We start from the raw sequence: 24,062 nt of genomic DNA on the forward strand, positions 1-24,062 counted from the left end.
CAGCGCCGATCTTGGATGCATCTATCGCACCTTCTCTCATCTGGCAATATGAAGAAGGCTTTTTATCTAGCAGCTCTGGGTCAGGTAGTGAGCCGGAATCTGATTCCACCAAATCTTGTGCGTCGGAATCAGATTCCAGCTCGACTGAGTCTGAGTCCGGTATTCCTGGGGGTGATAACCCAGATGCCACAGTCCTGTCTAGGTCGTCTTTTTCATTTTCTTTTGAGTCTGTTGTAACAGAGGAATCTGACGGCTTGGAAATATTTAATGAGAATGATGCGGATGTGGTTTCTGAGTATTTTTCTGTGCCTTTGATTTATTGCTTAAATCAGGATTTTCAAAATTTTGATGAAAACAACGAGGGAGAAATTCCCCCAGTTTTGCAACGGTTAATTGATCAAGAGCAGGAAAGATTTGTTAAACCTTTAATGGATGAAATCACTACTGTGAATGTTGGTACTGAGAAGGACCCGCGGCTGGTCCAGATCGGGTCCACGTTGTCTTCGGAGAAGCGCGAGCGCTTAGTCGCTTTATTAAAAGATTTCAAAGATGTTTTCGCGTGGTCCTACGAAGACATGCCTGGAATCGATCCTGAGATTGTACAGCACCGGATCCCTCTTGATCCCGAGGCCCGCCCTGTCAAACAGAAACTCAGAAGGATTCGCCCGGACTGGGCTCTCAAAATTAAGGAAGAAGTCACCAAGCAAATTGACGCAGGGTTCCTGCTGGTATCTGAATACCCAACTTGGTTGGCCAACATTGTTCCGGTGCCAAAGAAGGACGGCAGAATTCGAGTCTGTGTAGACTTCAGAGATTTGAACAGGGCCAGTCCGAAGGACGACTTTCCCTTGCCACACATTGATGAATTGGTGGATTTCACGGCAGGACACGCTTTGCTTTTGTTTATGGATGGTTTCTCAGGCTATAATCAGATAGTAATGGCACCCGAAGACCGGGAGAAGACTGCATCCACTACCCCGTGGGGTACATATTGTTATAGAGTGATGCCATTCGGGTTGAAAAATGCTGGAGCTATGTATCAACGGGCAGCAACTACAATATTGCATGATATGATCCATAAAGAGGTCGAGGTGTATGTGGACGACATGATTGTCAAGTCCAAAGAAAGAGAGGGCCACTACACCGCCTTACAAAAATTCTTTCAAAGGATCAGAGAGTTTCGGCTGCGATTGAATCCCCAGAAGTGCACGTTTGGTGTTACAGCAGGGAAGATGCTAGGGTTTCTGATTACACAAAGGGGCATCGAGGTCGACCCTTCCAAAAACAAGGCCATCTTAGAAATGCCACCACCAAGGACTGAAAAAGAGGTGCGAGGCTTTCTGGGTAAAGTGCAATTCATAAGACGGTTTATTTCTAAATTAACCTTGACTTGTGAACCACTTTTTGGTCTCCTGAAGAAAGGAAAGAAATTCCAATGGGACGGCCGATGTCAAGAAGCTTTTGAGCAGATCAAAGAATATCTACAGAACCCGCCCGTGTTGTCACCACTAGAGCCGGGGAGACCGTTGATATTGTACCTTTCGGTAACTGAGACTACCATGGGCTGCATGCTTGCGCAGGAATCAGAAGACAAAGTGGAAAGGGCCATCTACTATCTGAGCAAAAAGATGCTGGATTACGAGACCCGCTATACACTGCTGGAGAAGGCTTGTTTGGCCTTGGTATGGGCAACCAGGAAGCTGCGGCACTACCTGTTAGCTCACTCTGTAATGTTGGTTTCACGTTTGGACCCCATCAAATATCTTTTCGAGAAACCAGCACTTACGGGTAGGCTAGCTCGTTGGCTGCTGTTGCTCTCCGAATTTGATTTGAAGTATGTAACGCGCAAGTCAGTAAAAGGAAGAGCGGTAGTAGAGTTCCTTGCCGACCACCCGGTTGAGGGGGATGAAGCGGTTGAGTACCTATTCCCAGATGAAGCCATTCTGTACGTCGAAGATGAAACTTGGACGATGTACTTTGACGGAGCGTCAAACCAGTACGGGTATGGGATAGGGGTGCTGCTGATAATGCCTGACGATTCCCGTATCCCTTTAGCATTCAAGCTCCAGTTCAAAGTCTCCAACAATGAAGCAGAGTATGAGGCATGTATTGCTGGCCTGGAAGCAGCCCTAGAACTAGGGGCAAGACGGTTGGACGTCATTGGGGACTCAAACCTAGTTGTATCTCAAGCAAAAGGAGATTGGAAAGTCAAGGAGGAAAGGATGATAATTTACCACCAAACCTTGGATTTGTTAATTCCTCGGTTTGAGAAGCTAAATTTCACCCACCTCGTAAGGGAGAACAACAGGTTCGCAGATTCACTAGCAACTCTATCTTCTATGATAGACATCCCGTCCGGAGTCTGAATGCGTCCAGTCATTATTGATCAAAAGTTTGCGCCAGCATACGAGTCGATTTCCGCCATAGATGAGGTTCAAGACGGCAACCCTTGGTATTACGACATCTGGAACTTCTTGGAAAAGGAGACATATCCACTAGGGGCAAATGCCAAGGATAAGAGGGCCATCAGAAGAATGGCTGCTCAGTTCATTATCTGCGGGGGTAAGCTGTACAAAAGGGGTCATCTAGGAATGCATAAGCTCTGTATAGAAGCTGAAGAGTCGAAACGCCTGATGGAAGCCATCCATGGGGGGGAGTGCGGTGCACACATGAATGGAGTAATGCTGGCCAGAAAGATCCTCAGACAGGGCTACTACTGGTCAACCATGGAGGAGGATTGTATTAGTTTTGTTCGGCGATGCCACAAGTGTCAAATTCATGCAAACCGCATGAACATCCCGCCGTCAAAGCTGTACAACATGACTTCACCATGGCCTTTTTCAGTTTGGGGAATTGATGTGATCGGAGCTGTTACCCCGAAGGGGTCAAACGGGCATGAATTTATCCTAGTAGCGATAGATTATTTCGCAAAGTGGGTCGAGGCCCAATCATATGCGGTGTTGAAGGCGTCGCACGTCGCAAAGTTCATCAGAAACAACATCATCTGTCGCTACGGGGTGCCAAACGAGATAATTTCAGATAATGGTTCCCACTTCAAGAAAGAAGTGATAGACTTGTTGGAAAAATACAATGTGGCTTTCCATAAGTCATCTACATACCGGCCGCAGACCAACGGAGCGGTCGAGGCCGCCAACAAGAATATCAAGCATATACTGCAGAAGATGGTGGGAACCTATCGGGATTGGCCAGACAAGCTGCCATTTGCTCTGTGGGGCTACAGGACTTCAATCAGAACTTCTACTGGAGCAACTCCATATTCATTGGTCTATGGAATGGAGGCTATTCTACCCATCGAGATTGAGGTTCCGTCGTTACGAGTATTGGCTAAATGCCAAATAGTCGAAGCAGATTGGCAGCAAAGCAGATTCGAAGAACTCATGCTCTTTGATGAAAGAAGACTGAAAGCACTGTACCACATCCAAGGCTATCAACGCAGAATTTCCCGGGCTTTCAATAAGAAGGTTAAGTCCAGGAATCTGAAAGAAGGAGATTTGGTGCTCAAAGACAACCGAGCTCCCATCCACGACCCAAGGGGCAAGTTCAAACCCAATTGGACTGGTCCTTACATCATCAAAGCTATCTGGTCAGGTGGAGCTGTGATTCTGATGGATCTAGATGGCTTGGAGTTCTCACAACCGATCAATATGGACAAGTTGAAGAAATATTACCCTTGAGAGGCTCGCTAGGCCGAAAACCCGAAAGGGCGGCCTAGGCAAAAGTCAGAGCACAAAAAATTAGAAAATTTTAAAACTAAGCTCGCAAGGTTGAAAACCCGCAAAGGGCGGCCTTGGCAAAAGTTAGAGCGCAAAAGGAGAGTGAAAATACTCGAGTGAACCTAGGCCTGAACTACGTAAGGCTTGATTCCCATCTTTGGGATACGTAGGCAACTTCACCTTGAAGTTCAGCCATAAAATTTTCCCCGATCAACTCTGTCCATTTTGATCATCTCAGTCATCTTTATCCATCAGCATTTATCGCGATCTCCGATACAGTGCTGTTCAGACTAGGGGCAACTTTCCGTTGCCGCGATGGTGCAAAGTTACTCAGACTAGGGGCAACCTTCCGTTGCCATGAAGTGCTGCATTGTTCTTCAGACTAGGGGCAACTTTCCAGTTGCAGGGACCTGGGGTTGTGCATCTCAGTGACAGATCTTCGGCGTGTCCAGTTCTGACCCACATCGAAAATAGTTTTGAAAAGTTTTAATAAAAAAAATTGACTTTGTTCAAATTAATCTTTTTACGACTTAGACCATTTTTGGACCAAAGCGGAAAATTTTCAGTACCACAACCTTTAATTTCATTGATTTCAAAATAGAGTTCTCCTGCTCTTGCATACAATCGAGGTTGCTTTTTTTTATTACATTCATAAAGAAAACTTGAAAATGCTAAGTAGGCAATAAATTTGAGGCATAGTTGAATCAAGTATCTCTGCGTCCCCTCCCAGAGTTGGACGAAGCATCTGATGCCAAGCTAGGCCTAACCTGTGCCTCCTCGTTGAGCCAATCCAAGCACTCATCGGACAAAGTGCAACTGAAAGTAGAAGCAGGGGCCAGGAGCTCTCTAGTCCTCCATGCTGTGGCATATCGGGCAAGCTGTGCACCCCGGACCGGGAAAGCAGCTGGGTACTCAATCCCCTCCGGTGGGCAGGTCTGATCATGACCAAACTGACGCAGGAACCGAAACGGAAAATAGAATACGCAGTGGGTTAGACCAATCAATTGGATCCCAATCAGCCGGGACATACTATAGCTCATTGCCGGGAGGTTGAGCCAAGGACAACGCCAAGCAATGCGGTCTGCGGATAAATTGCACATCCAGTCAAACCACCACCTTTCGTCAAGAGCATTGACTAGGCGTTGCCGAAAGAAGTAGCCTCGAGCTGAATAGGCCGGGCAAGAGTCCACAACCTGCAACTTGTCCATTAACCATACCTGGAGGAGGGATGGAAAATGAGAGAATAAAGAACAGAGAGATGTACGATGAGAGAAAAGTAAGACAAGGGTTTTGTGAGAAAAACCGAGCCTGAGGGTCGAGTGATGTGAGCAAATATATATGTAAGGTTGGGTGGGAAACATTACCTGCAGTAGCAGTGGACTCCCAGCAAACCTAGTCGCCTCCCGGCGGTAGACAGAATCTAAGCCCATCAGTGTCTCGGCCAAGGTCATGGCAATACAGCTCTTTCCTTCTCTCAAGCCTTGGGCAACTTCAATCAGGCGAATGCTAGCTCCGCCGAAGCCCGAAGAAAGCAGAAAGTGAGACAACAAACACAAGCAGAGGGCGTGTTGCCGGAAACCCTGCCAATAATGGTTGCTGCGGTCACCGGCGTTGGAAAAACGATGGATCAAGCCGAGGATGTCTAGTTCCCCACTGCAGATCAGAGATCGAGCATCATGCGCCGTGAGCCCACACATCTGCCCTAAAGCCTAGGCATGGCCAAAACGGAGCTGGGGCAAGATCACTTCAGAACATTCAGACTCCATCAAAACCTGAAAATCTTCGAAAGTGGGACATATCTCTTGGCCGCCGAAGCTAAAAACGTGTGTCACTGGGTTCCAGAACCTTGCCGCAGCATGGAGAAAAGGGAGTTGTAGCGGAGTACGGCTCAGCGTGAATAGTGCATTCAAGCCGAAACCCCGGAAGTTCAGCTTTTCCGAGCCATCTAGAGAAGAGATCCAAGATGTGAGATTTTCCGCGAGAAACGCCTCCATCTTCGTAAAAAACTAAGATGAAATGAATGTTCCCGAAGTTGAGGCTTTTATAGAGGGAAAAACACTATTCACGGGGACACGTGTCAAAAACCAGGTGGCTGCAGGAATAAGTGGCCAGCCGGCCACCTTTTCTGGCTGGCCGGCCATTCTCTTTTTCAAAAACTGGCTGGCCGGCTCCCACTCTCCATAAAATTGGCCGGCCGGCTCCCAAAGATGGCTGGCAATGCTCCAGTGTACCTCCTTGGCCCTGTTTTACCCTTCGAGGGAAAGTTTCAAACATTTCCGTGCAACGGGAGAGTCAAAGGCCTTCATTTCCCTCTGTTTCGGATGCGTTCCGGTGCCCAGATCGTTCGAAGTACACTCTATTGTTGTTGAGTTTTGTTTATCGAGTTGTTGTTTTGCTTATCGAGTTGTTTGTCGAGCGGACGTGTTTCGTATTTTTGAGTCATTGCTCTCTGTTAAACAATCTTTGTTTGAGTCTTGTTTATTTACGTTATCAACACTGTTGTTTTTGCTTATCGAGTTGTAAACTTGCTAAAGGTTCTGTTATATCTTAGTAAGTTGAGTTGCTTAGTTTGTTGCGTCGGTTCACTACCTGACTTGGTGATTACACAATGCACATTACCATTCAGTTTCATTTTTGTGCAAAATAAAATGATGCGATACGATGCTAAAAGTATAAAATACAAACACCTTTTCAAAAGCTGTTTCATTCCATCATGCTTTACAATGAACAAAGGTACAAGTTTTACAAAAAAAATAAAACTACCTAACAATGTGCAAAGTGTTACAAACTACTAGCAAAAAGAAAAATAAAGCAGGAAACAGCAGCATCAATGTCCTCGGGAGCGGGAATGAGAAGCACTCCTCATCCTCTTCTGCGGGACAACCTCTGCACCATCATCATCATCTGAGTCGGAGCTGTCATCCTCAGGATCCCCCTCAGCCTCGCCTCTGTTCCCCGAACCAAGACCGGAGCCCCCCTCCTCAGCAGATGTCTCTGACTGACGGTCGGTAGCCTCCTCCTCCTCCTCAACATCCTCCTCCTCCTCATCAGGCTCCGCCTCTACAACGTGAGCCCTGCGTCTGCGGACAGGCCCTCCTCGAGCTCCTCGAAAAGGCCTAGATGGCCCAGCTCCTCGGAAAGGCCGGGATGGCCCAGCCCCCTGGAAAGGCCCAGATGGCCCAGCTCCCCAAGGAGGCCCAGGTGGCCTGGCCTGCGGCTGACCGGACCATGAAGGTATCTGAAAACAAAGAGTTCAATTCAAATACATCAGTCCAAATATATACATCAGATGCAGATACAAGCAAAGACTACGTGAAGTGGGTGCATGTAAATACGGTGTACAAGTGGGGTGTGTGTTAGATGTGCTCTACACAAGTAGTCTATCGACGCAGTAGAAATCAGCATGTCATCAGAAGTATGATAAATGCCAGAAAACTGAAGGGTACCTGAATGCCCGCGATACACAACTGTGCCTCCCTCCGCAGGACCATGCCCTCGAGTGTGGCCACCAGTCCAACCACCTCCTCCACGTACCCTCGCGATGGCTGCAAATATGAGCTCATAATCATCAGTGAATGAAAGAGTGTCTAAACGTCTGAATGATGAATGAAAAATAGTGGAGTATACCAGCGGTGAGTCAGGATCAATGGCGTATCGATCACTGGGCATCGGAGGCTCTAGCGGGATCGGAGTCGGAGAGATAGCCCCATACTGCCACGCCATCAACTCAGTTGGCATATCTGGCCATCCAGGATGAGGATAAGTCGGAGGAACCGATCTACCCCTACCTCTAGATGTACCAGCCCTACTAGTAGAAGGGGCGTCTACAGCCCAAGCCCGGGCCTGGCCCGAGGATGACATACCAGCAGGCCTCGTCATCGGGTTACGAGCTCCCGTCAATGGAGGCATCAAATATGTATGGCGGTAAGTGCCGTAATCCCCCTCCTCGAGATATAATAAAGCATCGCTACCCAGCATAGCGCCGACTACCTCCGAGAAAGAGAGCCTGTCAGCAATCCGCATACTGACTGGGGGTACTGAGGGAGGATCCTGAGAAAGATACCCCCATACCTGACGCAGAAAGCGTTCCCCCAGAAACCATGCTCTACCAACAGGTCCTTCGAGCAGGAACCTGTACTAGGAGGTGCTCGATCCTCCGGGATACTGAAATCGAAGACCATCGCCCAAGTGTGCCCAAGGCTGCCATGTGATCTGCGGATAACAAATACATAAGCCAATCAGAAATCGGGAATACACAGAGCAAAACAAAGATGAAAATGAAAAGAACTGAAAGTTCTGAAGTACCTCCGATGGGCGCACAGTGTCAAAATACTGTCGCAGATAAATAAGAGTCTCTCGGGGTCTCGGCCGGTGCAGGCCCTTGAATACCAATGAATATGGGGTCATGGGAGGCCCTGCCACCTCCAACTCTGGGGCTAATGCTGGGAAGTATACATAGACCCATAGCTGAGAAAAGCAGTGCAGAATGTAAGTACAAAGTGCTGAGAACAGAATACAGACCGTAGAGTGTGCTGTGTGTGTGCAATGTACAAGTAATGAAGAGCAGAAATGTAAATCAAGGGGACAGAAAAGTACCTCCCAGGCTCGCCAGTAACCGCCAAGTAAGTCTCCCCGCCCGCGGGAAGTGGCGCTCATATAAAAGTAAAGGGTAGCCTGGCCGGCGCCACCCCAGTCATATCGACTGACCTGTGATAGGTCAACCAGAGCGCTCAACAGGTATAGCCCGACCGTGTTCCCTCTATCGGCGAACAGGGTAGTCCCGAAGAGGAACATAAGGAAACCACGGGCGTACTGCTCCGTCTCCTCAGGAGTCTCGGGCACCATCTCCGCCCGTCGGAAGTGGGAAGAGAACCAAGTATATCGGACTCTCCCAGAAACCCTGTCAACAGCCGGGCGAGCCCCCAACAGATATGTCCAAGCGGCCTCCCACTCACCCATGTCCTCGTCATAGGGGATGGGCCAACCTCCTATGTCCAGGCCGGTCAACACAGCGAAGTCCAGAGGCGTCATGGTCATGTCTCCAGTGGCAGAGAAATGAAAGGAGTTGGTGGTGTCCCACCATCTCTCTACCAAGGCTGCCATCAGTGCCCTCCTGGCAGGACAACGTGATAATCCAACGCAGAAGGCCCCGAACCTTGCCAAGTCTACTAAATCTCGGACACCCTCCGGGAGCTCAGCGTACCAATCCCTTGCGGCAGTGGAGCCATATCCCCGTACACTACGAGAACCAACCTGCATTCAGAACGAATACATGTGTCAATAATGAAATGAATGGGCTGTGTGCCAATGAGATGAAATGGGCTGTGTGCTGATGAAATGAAATGGGCTGCGTGCCAATGAAATGAACTGGGCTGCGTGCCAATGGAATGAAATGGGCTGTGTGCCGATGAAGTGAAATAAGCTGCATGCAAATAAAATGAAGTAGCTGTGTGTTCAGAAGTGAAGTGTACGAACTGTGTGTTCAGTATAAGCAACTTTCAACTAGTGTCGGCTGCGTGTTCACTATTCTAATCTGGGCTGCGTGTTCAGAAAATTTAAGTTTGGGCTGCGTGTTCAACTTTCAACTAGTGTGGGCTGCGTGTTCACTATTCTAATCTGGGCTGCGTGTTCAGAAAATTAAAGTTTGGGCTGCGTGTTCAACTTTCAATCAGTGTGGGCTGCGTGTTCACTATTCTAATCTGGGCTGCGTGTTCAGAAAATTTAAGCTTGGGCTGCGTGTTCAACTTTCAATCAGTGTGGGCTGCGTGTTCACTATTCTAATCTGGGCTGCGTCTTCAGAAAATTTAAGTTTGGGCTGCGTGTTCAACTTTCAATCAGTGTGGGCTGCGTGTTCACTATTCTAATCTGGGCTGCGTGTTCAGAAAATTTAAGTTTGGGCTGCGTGTTCAACTTTCAATGAGTGTAGGCTGCGTGTTCACTATTCTAATCTGGGCTGCGTGTTCAGAAAATTTAAGCTTGGGCTGCGTGTTCACTATTCTAATCTGGGCTGCGTGTTCAGAAAATTTAAAGTGTGGGCTGTGTGTTCACTTTCGAATTCGGGCTGTGTGTTCGACAAATCAGTGTTTGAGCCGTGTGTCCACCTCTTAACTAATGTGTACTGTGCATTCGCAATTAATTAATGAGCCGAGTGTTCAGAAATTCGAGTGTTTAAACTACATGTTCAGGATGCAAGCAAAGTACTATGTCATAAGCTAAACTGTGTATTCAAGCATGGCAAAGGCGCGAAATGTACGAAAAATGCAGAAAATGAAGTAAATACCTCTCGGGCCTCATGGGAGAGGTGATGCTCTGGCTCTCGGAGAAGCAGATCCCCGGGTGCTCGCTCATCAAAATCAGTGAAATGACGGAAGACGGCACGAGGAAGGACATGTGCTGGCGGATTGTACCTCCCAGGAATAAAAGGTCGGACCCTCGGAGGCAAAGTCATGGGATCAAAATCGTCTCCGGCACCTGGAAAGCCTCCGCCGTGGGGAGAATTACCCGCCATTTTCAAAGAATCTGCAAAAGGAGCAAAAATGAGCGAAAATGAGCCAAAATTGGAAAAAGTCAACAAAAGTCAACTCTCGGGAAATGAAAAAGTCAACAAAAGTCAACTCTCGAGAAAATCTTCCAAATATTGAGACAAACTTACCTCAAGTGGCGAAAATGAGAAAAGAAGCTCCGAAACCGAAATTTAATCGCTTCAAAGTGCTTGAAACTGAATATTTTTACGAAAACAACTTGCGTGGGGCGTTGGAAAACGCGTATGGAACTCAGATCTGGAGAAGAAAGTGTTGTAGGAGGCAAGAGAGGAGAAGATCTCGGCTGCATTATATAGGCTCCAAGTCTTGGGATGAAGGAGCATGAAGAAAGGAGGTGAAAGGACCAAAATGCCCTCGGATTTGGGCATATGGCCGGCCGGCCACCTTTTCTAGCCGGCCAGCCATTTCCTTTTTGGAAAACCGGCCGGCCAGCCATTTACTTTTTGGAAAACCAGTCGGCCACCCCCTATCCCTCATAAAACTGGCCGGCCATGTCCCTCACAGGCTCACCTAGCTCCCTGCAAATTTTGAGGAAGATTGGAGTTCCCGGGACCTGAAAAAGTTCAAGAAAAGTACACTTCCGGTCGCGAAATTGCTCTGTCGGAACTTCAGCTTCAAGATCTGACATGTGTCTCATCATCATTCATCAAAATCAAAGTGTATCCTTTTTTTGAATGAGTTGTAGCCTTTCTAGGAAGTGGATCGGAGGCCGTGATTGAGTCGCCTTCGCCGAAACACGCATTTTCGTACTCGTTATTTCATGACAAACGAGCACCCTGATTTAGGCTCGCTTTGCACTATCATGCACATAACTTGCATTCTCATGCGCATACTTGCATTATTATGCACATTCCTTGATGTTGACCATACTTCTGTGCTTGAGCATGCGTTGTCACGCATGTTCCACTCTTGCATTGCGATGCATTCACTCACCGGCACTGCGTATGTCAAACTTTCGGAATCACATTAAATATATGTTGGTAGCATACTGTACTTGTTACAATTTCTCTCTTTTGCAGGCACGATATTGTATGTACGGTTCAATTGAGGCTGGTGTGACCGGACGAATCGCGCAGGTATCGTATCTTCTTCGAGTGAGACGTGGCGGGGATTGAATAATCCTCCGCATTCTTAAACTGCATGAAATGTAGTTGTTGCCTTGCATTCTTGCTTAAAACTGTTGCATCTATTTGCGAATACTTGCTTCATTACAGCTTGCTGCATTTGCATGACCATTGAGTTACCTCCGGCTCTGTGCATATCGCTTTGCATTTTGCCCCCCTGCCTGCGGGCACATCTTTTTTTACTTTATACGTTTGTCTAAGTCTTCGGCCTTGTCAAAAATGGGTTGTCTCTGGGCTTTGACATTCACACCCGTCACTTGTGACTTTCGAGTCCTGTCAAAGAGGGGCAACTGTAGACACCCCATTTTTGACCGACCTTAAGACTCAGACGTCACTGATTGAGCACTTGGTGATGTTTCATAATGTGCTCGTTCAGAAGTTTCAGAGTTGCGGCCGTGAGCCCTGCTTCCAGACTTCCGAACCCTCTTTTGTGCTTTGCCTCGGTTTGCGAACCAGGCTTAATTTTCTTTGTTTCTTTTCCTGAGGGGAGGGAGAGGTCCCGCAGACCATCTCTCAGTGGCCGTGGGCTACATTTGGTGGCCGTAGGCCATTTTGCCCATTTCGGAGTCCGGTTCCCGGTTTTCGGAGCTGTCAGGCCGTGTGCCTCGGTTCGGGACCGCTTAACCATCTCTGTTTGTTCTGATTTTTGGCATACTTCCTTTCTACTCCCTTTTGAGGGACACTGGGGTCTGAGAAACCCACTTCGTGGCCGAATGCCACTTTCGGTGCTTAACAGCCCATTTTCGGGACCCCGAACTGCGCGTTTTGGCCCTCGAACATTCGTTTTGCAACGGTTTTCATTCATTTTTGGCAGGTACCTCTGTTTTATCACTGGGAAGGTCACTGAAGGGTGGGAGGCCAGTAATTTTTGCAGCAACCAGTTATATATCCTCCGATGCCCGTTTTTCACACTTCCGGGCTAATGTTGAACACCTTGGGGCCACTTTCTTAAACTTTGAACCACATACTTGTGATGTACACACATGGGAGGACACCATCATGTGGTGGCCGGCCACTAAACCAGCTTGACCCTTTTGACCCCTAGCCAGCCGGCTAGGGGATGTGGCCGGCCGGCCACCTGCAACAAAAATACTTGGCCGGCCATGATCCTCACACTGTTCACTTTACAGCTGTATAGCTTTATCCCCCAGAAAATATCTATATCCGGGGGATATTTTGTGGGGGAAAGCTTACCTCCTTTTCCCCCACCTTTTGCCCCTCTTTTTTGGTCCATATAACCAAAGGCCAGCACTTGTATTAGAGGTTAGAAAAAATTGCTTCCAAGTCTTGCATTGCTTCCCCTCTCCTTCTCTCATTTCTACCCTAAAACATTCAAGTTCCACACTTCATTCCTTCATCACCACCAAGCACCACCATCACCACTTCATTTCCAGCAACAAGGAGGGCTTCTCAAAGGCTAAAGGTGCTGCAACATGGTCCAAGAAGCAACAAAAGACTTGTCTCCAAGGGTGAGTTGCCATTTCCCCTTTTTTTGAGCTTTTCTTTGCAACATTTCTTAGCCATCTATGCTTTTTTCTTTGAGCTCCAGCCATAACTGAAAGTAGCCTTATTTTGAGCTCATTTTCATGTCTCATTAAGGGCTCAACCCTGTTTGAGCCCTCCATCTTGCACTTGCTTCATTATCCCTCTAAAATGTCATTTTCTTGCATGATATTTTTAGCTTGTGTTTGATTTGTTTTGGAGCATGTTGTAAACTGATAATAGGCTTATTTTGAGCCCCTCTTCAACATTGAAGAAGGGCTCAACACTGTTTGGGACTTCCATGTTGTACTTGCCTTTATACTCCCTTTTTGGTCCCATTTTTGCATGCTTTGGCAGCCTATTGTGCTTTGGTTTTTGGCCATTTTACAGCACTGAAAATAGTCTCATTTTGGTCTATTCTTCATGTTTCATTTAGGGCCTTTCATGGTTTGGGACCTCCATATGCCACTTCATGTTATATCTCTTTTTTGGTCCCCATTCTTGCATGTTTTGTTAGCCTATCATGATTTTGTTTTTGGCCATTTTACAGTTATGAAAATAGTCTTATTTTGGCCCATTCTTCATGTTTCATTAAGGGTCTTTGGCTGTTTGTGGAATATTTTGCATACCTCATGTTATAGCCTCTTTTGAGCCTTATTTTGCATTGCATTTCTAGCATGTTTGTATACTGTTTTGGAGTTTTTACAGTTCTGTAAATATGCTTATTTTTGGTCCCTCTTCAATGTTGTAGAAGGGAATTTTTCAGTTTGGGCTTTGCATATACCACTTGCCTCTTTGGCCACCTTTTGGCCCTTTTTCTTGCATAGGAGTGCAGCCATACCTGTGTTTGTTTTTGGGGTTTTTACAGTTCTGGAAAACATCATATTTTGGGCCCCTCTTCAACTTTGTTGAAGGGCCCTAACCTGTTTGAGGACAGCAGATGTGAGTTGCTTCTTAATCTCATGTTTAGGGCCATTTCTTGCATGCTAGTTTTGCCCTATCTTGGTTTGCTGTTTGGCCATGCTATAAACTGGAAAAGTGCATATTTAGGGGCTGCCTTGCTTCTGTCTATTCATTGCATGTGCCAATTGTGCATGTTTGGTATAGCTATAGGCCATTTCGGGTGCCAAAATTCATGTTTCGGGACCATTCCGTGCATCGGGTGAACTTTCGCCTCGTTTCGGGGCTGTTTTCCCCCACTTTTCATTGCTGAAAATCCATTAGCATGCTTATATGCCATTTCCATGCCATTGCATTGTGTATGTCATTGCCTCGGTTTGCGTGCCCGTGTGCACGCATTTCGAGGCACTTCATTTTCATCCATCGGCCTCTTATGTGAGTGTGGCTGAGGCTCTCTCATGTTAGTATAAGTCCATGTCGCATTCTATATGCCATTTCCATGCCATTGCATTGTGTATGCCATTGTCTCGATTTGCGTGCCTGTGTGCACGCATTTCGAGGCACTTCGTTTTCATCCATCGGCCTCTTATGTGAGTGTGGCTGAGGCTCTCTCATGTTAGTATAAGTCCATGTCGCATTCTATATGCCATTTCCATGCCATTGCATTGCATATGCCATTGCTTCGGTATGCGTGCCCGTGTGCACGCATTTCGAGGCACTTCATTTTCATCTACCGGCCTCTTATGTGAGTGTGGCTGAGGCTCTCTCGTGTTAGTGTAAGCCCATATCATATTTCTCTATCATTTGCATTGCGTATGCCATCTCCTAGGTTTGCGTGCCCGTGTGCACGCATTTCGAGGCATCTCATTTTTATAGCATAGTGCATACTAGGTTGTATCTTAGATCGCATTCTGTCATTTTCTCGGTTTGCGTGCCCGTGTGCACGCATTTCGAGGCATCTCATTTTTACAGCATAGTGCATACTAGGTTGTATCTTAGATCGCATTCTGTCATTTTCTCAGTTTGCGTGCCCGTGTGCACGTATTTCGAGGCATCTCATTTTCATAGCGTTGTGTATGTTAGGATTGTATCTTAGTCGCATTTCATGCATATCATGCATATTGCATCGTATCCGGGATAGGAGTTAGCCCGAGCACGGGAAACGAGGTGCATTTCGTACTCCGAGTGACGGAATGCGTCTTAATTCCCTAGTCACTGACACTCTGGATTATCCATGATGGAGTTAGGTTTTAGCTGTGTTTTCATGTGCATTCATCCTATATTGAATTGTGCATTTCGACTCCTCGGCCATCATGCCTCGGTATGCGTGATTGGTGGCACGAGGATCGAGGCATGCATATATTTGTGAAAATACATTGCTATGCCCCTTTCCTGCTCTCTGTTGCAGCAAAATGAAGAATCAACAACTTTTCAGGACTTGGCACGCTTTTCAAGAATAACTGCTAAACAGAGGCTAATTGGGGCATCCCAGTGGATTTCCGCGCAAGGCAGCCCAAACATACAGCATTCATCAGAAGCAAGGCAGTCCCTGGCTTGCATGCCAGTTTTACTGCTTTCTTAGTTAATTCATTAATTAATTAGGAATTTGTATATTATTCGGACTGTAATATTTGGACTGTAATATTCTTTTATTCGGGACTGTATTATTTATTCGGACCCTCTGCGCGAGGGCACAACTGTAATAAGTGTGCGTGAGTGTGATGTATGTCTTCCAACCCCACGTCTTTCTTCCCTTTTATTTATCTGCTTATGATGGTTAGATTAGGGCATATTTAAATTAGCATACAGTATGACAGCATGTTTGCATCATTCATCTATATTGCATGCACCGGGCTCGACGCATCATACTAACTGCATTGTACTTTCAATTCCAAATTGAATACATGTTAGCTGTAGCATTCCATATGCCATCTTAGAATAGCCGAGCCTGCTATAGTTGCATTTTGCATGTGTTGCATTAGGCATTTCTGTATACTTAGGGTCATGCATGATTTCTAATACAGTTTTTGTTTTGGCTTGGAGTACCCGGTAAGTTTTATGCTTTAGCATCCTTGCATGCGTGCGAGTGCTGCCATGAATAGCATGCTTATCATGAGGCTAATTGCTTATGTGATATAACTGCCTGAGTGCCTGTGGGTGAAGGTTGGGTTACTTAAATTGGAATAAATCATCAAATGTTTTAAGCCTACCTGCGGGTAGCAAACCATTTTCAAAAAGCAAACATGAAATGTTTTGTTCCAATTCAGGCGATCCAGTCTATACTTGTATGCTGTGCGCATCATATAGTAACCTAGGCTAATAACCGGAATAAGAACATACAATGTTTTCAAAAATAGATATCATGGTTAGTAGAGGCCGGTCTATAACCGGGCGAGCGGGGGTGCTCACGAAGTGACCTTCCCCAATCGTACCCAAGTTCCCGAGCCGAGGCAACTTTGGTGCTGACGGACACGTGGCCTTTTGGCACCGAGTCAGGGTTTCCTAAATTTCCCATTAAAAAATATTTAGGTGGCGACTCTGTATCTGGCAAAGCAGTCCATGTTTGGCACTTCTTTCAAAAATCTGTTTTCTCAAAACGATTTGCCGGATTTGGACTCTTTGGTTCAGACATAGAACCGTGACTACAAACCGAGTCCGAGCTGTAGCGAGGTCCCCCGCGGGCTTGTTACAGCTACGTTTCGTGGTTGTAGGCCATTTTGCCCGTTTGGAGCCCAGTTTCCAGTTTTTCGGAGCCGTTGGTCGTGTGCCTCGGTTCGGGACCGCTTAACCACCTCCGTTTGCCTCATTTTTTGGCATACATTTTATCTCCTCCCTTTTGAGGGACACTGTGGTCCGAGAGACCAACTTCGTGGTCGGACACCACTTCCGGTGCCTAACAGCCCACTTTCGGGGCCCCGAACTGCGTGTTTTGGCTCCCGAACCTTCATTTTACATTTTTGGGCTCCGACCCGAACTTGAGATAGTCATATTTTGAGGTCCTTTTCATGTTTGATTAAGGACCTTTTGCTGTTTGAGATCTCCTCCTATCACTTGCTTCTTTAACACTCTTTTAGGCCTATTTTTGCGCGGTATTTTAGGCTTACTTGTGAGCTGTTTCGGACTTGGTCATAAACTACAAAGTGTCTTTTTTTGAGACTCTCTTCAACTTTGTTGAAGGGCTCTAGGCCATTTGGGTCCAGCAGCTACCACTTGTCTTTATATCCCACTTTTTGGCCTTTTTGGAGGGAAACTTGAATTGTTTTCCCTCCATTTTTCCCTCCATTTCCCCCCCCCCCCTTTTCCCCCAATTTTTGCCTATATATCAGCAGCTCCAGCTGCTGGTTTAGGGTTAAGAAAATTCCCCCTCAACCCTTTGCATTATATCTCTCTCCCTCTCTATCTCCAAGCCTCCATCCTTCAAACCCTACACCATTTTACACTACACCACCAAGCCCCACCGTTCCATCCTTCATTCCAGAAGCTGGAGGATGTTCTTCAAGGCCTAGGAGTGCTGCAAACTCAAGCCAAGAGTTGCTAAAGACTTGTCTTCAAGGGTAAGTGTCATTTCTCCCTTTTTGGTCCATATCTTGTATCATTTCTTAGCCATACATGCTTGCTGTTTTGAGCTCTGGCCTTAACTGGAACTAGGCTTATTTTGAGTTCTTTTTCACTTTTGTTTAAGGGTCTCTCACTGTTTGAGGCCCTCTTGATGCACTTTCTTCATTATCCCTCTTGTATGCCATTATCTTGTGTAGTATTTTTGGCCTATGTATAATCTGTTTTGAGCTCTATCATGAACTGAGAAGTAGCTTATTTGGAGTCCTTCTTCAACATTGTTGAAGGGCTCATTGCTGTTTGAGGCTTTCATTCATCACTTGCCTTTATATCTCTCTTTTGGCTCCATTTTTGCATGATTTGTTAGCCTATTGTGCTTCTGTTTTTGGGCAATTTTCAAAACTGAAAACAGTCTTATTTTGGCCTCCTCTTCATGTGTCATTGAGGGTCTTTCACTGTTTGAGGCATCCTCCATATACTTTGTGTTATATCTCTCTTTTTGGCCATATTTTGCATAGTATTTTTGGCTTATATACGTACTGTTTTGGGTCCGGCCATCAACTGTAAAATGCCATGTTTTGGGTCCCTCTTCAAATTTGTTGAAGGACCTTCTTGTGTCTAAGGCCAGCAACCTTCACTTGCTTCTTTGTCCATCTTTTGGCCCATTTCTTGCATGAGAGCTTAGCCATACTTGTGTTTGTTTTTGGGCTCTTTTCAGAACTGTAAAATATCATATTTTGGGTCCCTCTTCAACATTTTAGAAGGACCCTCAGCTGTTTGGGGCCAGAAGCTGTGACTTGCTTCATAATCTCACATTTAGGGCCATTTTTGCATGCTAGTTTTGCCCTATTTGTGTTTGCTGTTTGGTCTTGCTTAAAACTGTAAACATGCTTATTTTGGGACTGCCTTGAATCTGTCTTCACATGTCATGATCAAATAATGCATGCTTGATGTAGCTACAAGCCATTTCATGTGCCTAAATCTTGCATTTCGGGACCATTTCATGTATCGGGTGCTATTTTGCCATCTTTCGGGGTTGTTTTGCCCCTCATTTTGCTACTGATTTTTGCATATTTGCATATCATATTCCATGTCTTTGCCATGTCTCATTAGAGTGGCATTTCGGTGCCTGAGGGTCGGTCCTCGGTTTGCATGCACGCGTGCACGCATTTCGAGTCGTCTTGTTTTCATCTGATGGCTACTTATGTGAGTGTGGTTGAGGTCCAATCATGTTGGTGTAAGTCCATTGTGCATTGTGTATGCCATTTCATTTCATAGCATTGCGTATGCTAGGTTGTATGTTAGCGCATTGTGTATGCCATGTTACCTCGTGCATCGTGTATGCCATTTCATAGCATTGTGCATGCTAGGTTGTATATTAGTTGCATTTCATGCATATTGCATCGTGCTTGGGACAAGAGTTAGCCCGAGCACGGGAAACGAGGGACGTTTTGTACTTCAAGTGACGGAACGTGTCTCAATTCCCAGCCACCGACACTCCGGATCATCCAAGATGGAGTTGGGTTTTAGTTGAGTTTTCATGTGCATTCATTCCATATTGAGTCATGCAATTCGACTCCTCGGCCATCATGCATCGAGATGCGTGATTGGTGGCACGAGGATCGAGGCATGCATACATTTGTGAAAATACATTGCCATGTCCTTTTCCTGCTCTCTGTTGCAACGAATCAAGAATCAGCAGTCTTCCGGGGCTTGGCGCGCTTTCCAAGAATAAATTGTAAACAGAGGCTAATCGAGGCATCGCCGTGGATTTCCGCGCAAGGCAGCCCAGACATGCATCATCCATCATCTGAAGAAGAGTCAAGGCAGTCCCTGACTTGCATGCCAGTTTATTATTTTTCTTAGTTAATTTGTAAATTAATTAGGAATCTGTATTATTTGGACTGTATTATTTGGACTGTACTATTTATTCGGACCCTTTGCGCGAGGGCATAACTGTAATAAGTGTGCATGCGTGTGATGTATGTCTTCCAACCCCACGTCTTTCTTCCCTTTTATTTACCTGCTTATGATGGTTAGATTAGGGCATGTTTAAATTAGCATACCGTATGACAGCATGTTTGCATCATTCATCTGTTTTGCATGCACCGGGCTCGGCGCATCATACTAACTGCATTTGTATTTCAATTTCAAAGTTGAATACTTGCTAGCTGTTGCATCTCATATGCCATGTTTAGAATAGCCGAGCCTACTATAGTTGCATTTTGCATGTGTTGCATTAGGCATTTCTGTATAATTAGGATCATGCATGGATTTCTAATTAGTTTCTATTTTGGCTTGGAGTACTCGGTGAGTTTTTATGCTTTAGCATCCTTGCACGCGTGTGAGTGATTGCCATGAATAGCATGCTTACCATGAGGCTATATGCTTATGTGATATAACTGCCTGAATGCCTGTGGGTGAAGGTTGGGTTATTTGGATTGGAACAAATCATCAACTGTGAGTTTTAAGCCCACTAGATAGTGGCAAAACATCTTTTCTTAAGCCCACCTGAGGGTGGCAAAAATGCATCTTAGCCTACTTGCGGGTAGCACCATCAAACCATCTTTCAAAAACAAACATGAAATGTTTTGTTCCAATTCAGGTGATCCAGTCTATACTTGTATGCTGTGCGCATCACATAGTAAATCTAGGCTAATAACCGGGATAAGAACACACAATGTTTTCAAAACTAGATATCATGGTTAGTAGAGGCCGATCTTTGATCGGGCGAGCGGGGGTGCTCACGAAGTGACCTTCCCCAATCGTACCCAAGTTCCCGAGCCGAGGCAACTTTGGTGACGACGGACACGTGGCCTTAGGCAAACGAGTCAGGGTTTCCTAAATTTCTCCCAAAATAAAATATTTAGGTGGCGACTCTGTATCTGGCAAAGCAGTCCATGTTTGGCACTTCTTTCAAAAATCTGTTTTCAAAACGATTTGCCGGATTTGGACTCTTTGGTTCAGACTTAGAACCGTGACAATTTTAGAGTCCTGAGCTGTAGTGACCCCAAATGAACAGAACGGGACTCACCCTCCCGGGGCGTTCGGGGACGTCTACACTATGCACGGATTGTGTTTACAATTATCTATATATGTGAATTGTGATTTTTAAATATTTTCTTCTTTTTTTTAAATGTCTTCTTTTTTTCATTTTTTATATTATATTAAAATTTAATATTTTGATAATAATCGTATGTGTTGAACTTTTCAAGGAATTAAATGTCACAACCCCATTCCGCCCCTAGTAGAATGGTGCCGTGATGGCCAGTAATCCGAGATTACCAAAGGCCAACTTACCAAGTTCACACACAATCAGAGTATACATATGGGGCTTACATGTGCGGAAGTAATAAATTTAAATCTAAATAGTCCATAAGAGCGGTGCATAGATCAAATGAAATGTCATACACTTTAACATGGTTTACAATTTGAGTACAACAAAAGAAAGCACATATTACATCTTGATCAAAAGGCTTCTCAAGCCGACATATACAAAAGAGATATACTACAAAGCCAGAAGCATGATCTTCAAGATGCTACAAAATACGAATCCAAAACAACTTGCAAATAATCATCTAGGCGTCACCGCCTTCTTGCTCGTCACCTACATATATATAGAGAGGGTGAGCTTGGATACTCAGTGAATGATATCAGAAATAAAGGCTTTCATGACTGATATTGAAGATCTTTGTCAAACAATACATAGCATATCTTGTACAAAATCAAAGGATGAACCAAGTTCATCTGTCAAATCTTTCAAAGCTTCAAGGGATGCTTACTAGCATCAATATAATACAAATGATGACATTCCGGACAAACCCACGTGGTAAACCGTCGGTGGCAAGACAAGGGTACTAGTTGCATTATAGTCCCCTAGCACTAAGGACTTTCAAAACAAGGGTACTAGTTGCATTATAGTCTCCTAGCACTAAGGACTTTCAAAACAAGAGTACTAGTTGCATTATAGTCCCCTAGCACTAAGGACTTTCCAAGAATGTCATCAAAACAAATATAATACTTGATACAAAACTAGAGATAATCATTCATGCTTGATCAAATACTTTTCCAAAACGAATCAAGACTTTATCAAAACTTTATAACATAACTATATTAAAAATACCACTCACATAGCTCTTCGGGTGAGGGGATTACAAGCAAGGATCCAAGGCCTACAATCACATAATAAATTCCATTGAATGTATTTCAAGAAGACAAGAAGAGGTACTCAAGGATGGGTATGAAATGCATTCTTAAAACAAGCTTTTCATGAGTGTGAATGTTCTCGGCATTTCTTTCCAAAACCAAGTCAAAACAAAGCAATCATGTGTTGGGAATCAAGCACTATTTTTCATCTCGGGAAAACATGCTGGGTACCAACCAGGTCTTGGCCGAGGTCCCACACCTCTTGGCCGAGATGTGGTCCCGATGACCACATTCAAGGAAATTAAGTCGGGAAAATCTGGGTTTCCCTTCGAGGAGCATGAAGAACATGAACATGAAGAACACAAAAACATGAACGCTAAAATCTTAACTTGTTATTACAAAGTCTGAGATTTCATGAGATGAGTTCAAAAACATGGACCTGGGTACCCATACTTGGAGGTTTCATAAAAACAAACACGAAAACACAGATCTTGATACAAACTTTCGGATCAAAACATGGTTTTATTTCAAGAACACAAGAACATCATTTTCTCTATCTAAAACAAACTTCAAATCAATGCATGGCTCATGAATCATGCTAGATCATCGAATGTAGTTATATGAATATAAAGAATAGCAAGAGCACATCAAAATTCTAACCACAAAGCACGGATCTATCGGTTCAAGGTGTGAAGATCAAGCTTGGAAATCTACTTCTCTCTCAAGAACTCCTTCATCTTTCCTAGAGCTTCTCTCTCTACCATGCAAAATATGACACACAATGATATGTTTTCTCCCGCTGACGGCTGACTTAACCCTCTGTTAGGACACGTGGCACTATCGGATTGGGTTTCCTCAAAAAGGTGACTGAATGACAAGACAAGAGCATGACAAAGGGTGTTCAACAAGTAAAGTGACATGGGCACTCCGGCAGGTAAGGACCTCGAATTAGAACAAGGCTTCGACAAGTAAGGTCTCAATGATCTCGGTTCGGAAGGATAACACTTGGCCTAGCTGTGCCACACCTCGGCCTAGATGTGCCACACCTCGGTCTAGGTCATACCAGCCTAGGAACAAGATCACCAGGTGCAGGGATCAAAGATCTAAAATACCTAAAGGATAACATCTCGGCTTAGATGGTACATATCTCGGTCTCGGCGATACATACCTCGGCCTAGATGATGACATCTCGGCCAATATGCCGGGGTGAAGGTGGAGGTCAGCCAAAGTGGTTCCAAGATGGTCCTAAGCATAAAAGGTCCAAAGGCGTGACCTAGGCTTAAGATGACCTCAGCCTAATACACGCAAGCAAGGAACAAATCATGCAAACAACACTTAGATAAAACAAATCAAGGTCTGCAAATAGGCAAGCTTATTCAAGACAAGGATATGCAATGCATGCAAGCATGACTAAGACAATGTGAGGGTTGTTACATTAAATGTCTTTTTTTTTATATTATATTATATTAAAGTTTAATATTTTGATAATAATCATATGTACTGGACTTTTCAAGAAATTTTTTTTATGCTTGTTCTTAATGCATTAAAGTGTTATTATGAGGGATAATAATCATATGTGTTCGGACTTTTCAAGGAATTCATGTGTTGGATTTCAAAGAATTTTTTTTATGCTTGTTCTTAATGTATTGAAGTGTTATTATGAGGGTAAAACTTGGGAGTTGGGAGAAGTTAATAAATGCTAAGATTTTTTTTTTTAAATCAAGAAATTTAGATTGAGAGATTGGAGCTGTGAATTGTGATTTTTAATTTTTTTTTATATGTCTTCTTTATTTCATTTTTTATATTATATTAAAGTTTAATATTTTGATAATAATCATATGTGTTGGACTTTTCAAAAAAAAATTTTATGCTTGTTCTTAATGCATTAAAGTGTTATTATGAGGGATAATAATCGTATGTGTTGGAAGGAATTCATATGTGTTGGATGTCAAAGAATTTTTTTTATGCTTGTTCTTAATGCATTAAAGTGTTATTATGAGGGATAATAATCATATGTGTTGGGACTTTTCAAGGAATTCATATGTGTTGGATGTCAAAGAATTTTTTTTATGCTTGTTCTTAATGCATTAAAGTGTTATTATGAGGGTAAGACTTGGGAGTTGGGAGAAGTTAACAAATGCTAAGAATTTTTTTTTAGATCAACAAATCAGAAAATTTAGATTGGGAGATTGGAGCTCCCACAAGGTTTGGGATTAAAAACCCGCTTTTGCTTAATATATAGTATAGATAATATATAATATATAATATATATAGATTATAAGATGAAAGAAATAAAATGCTATCTTATTATAATGGAGAAGATCTTATAAAAAAAATGTGTAGACATGAATACCCTCCTATGTTATTGTGTTTACAATTATCTATATATGTGAATTGTGGTTTTTCAATATATTTTTTTTAAATATCTTCTTTTTTTTCCTTTTTTTTTATATTATATTAAAGTTTAATATTTTGATAATAATCATATGTGTTGGACTTTTCAAGGAATTAAACGTCTTTTTTTTATATTATATTATATTAAAGTTTAATATTTTGATAATAATCATATGTGTTGGACT

Source organism: Camellia sinensis, chromosome 13, assembly GCF_055761805.1.
Source record: "Camellia sinensis isolate YWXY chromosome 13, ASM5576180v1, whole genome shotgun sequence".
Lineage (NCBI taxonomy): Eukaryota > Viridiplantae > Streptophyta > Magnoliopsida > Ericales > Theaceae > Camellia > Camellia sinensis.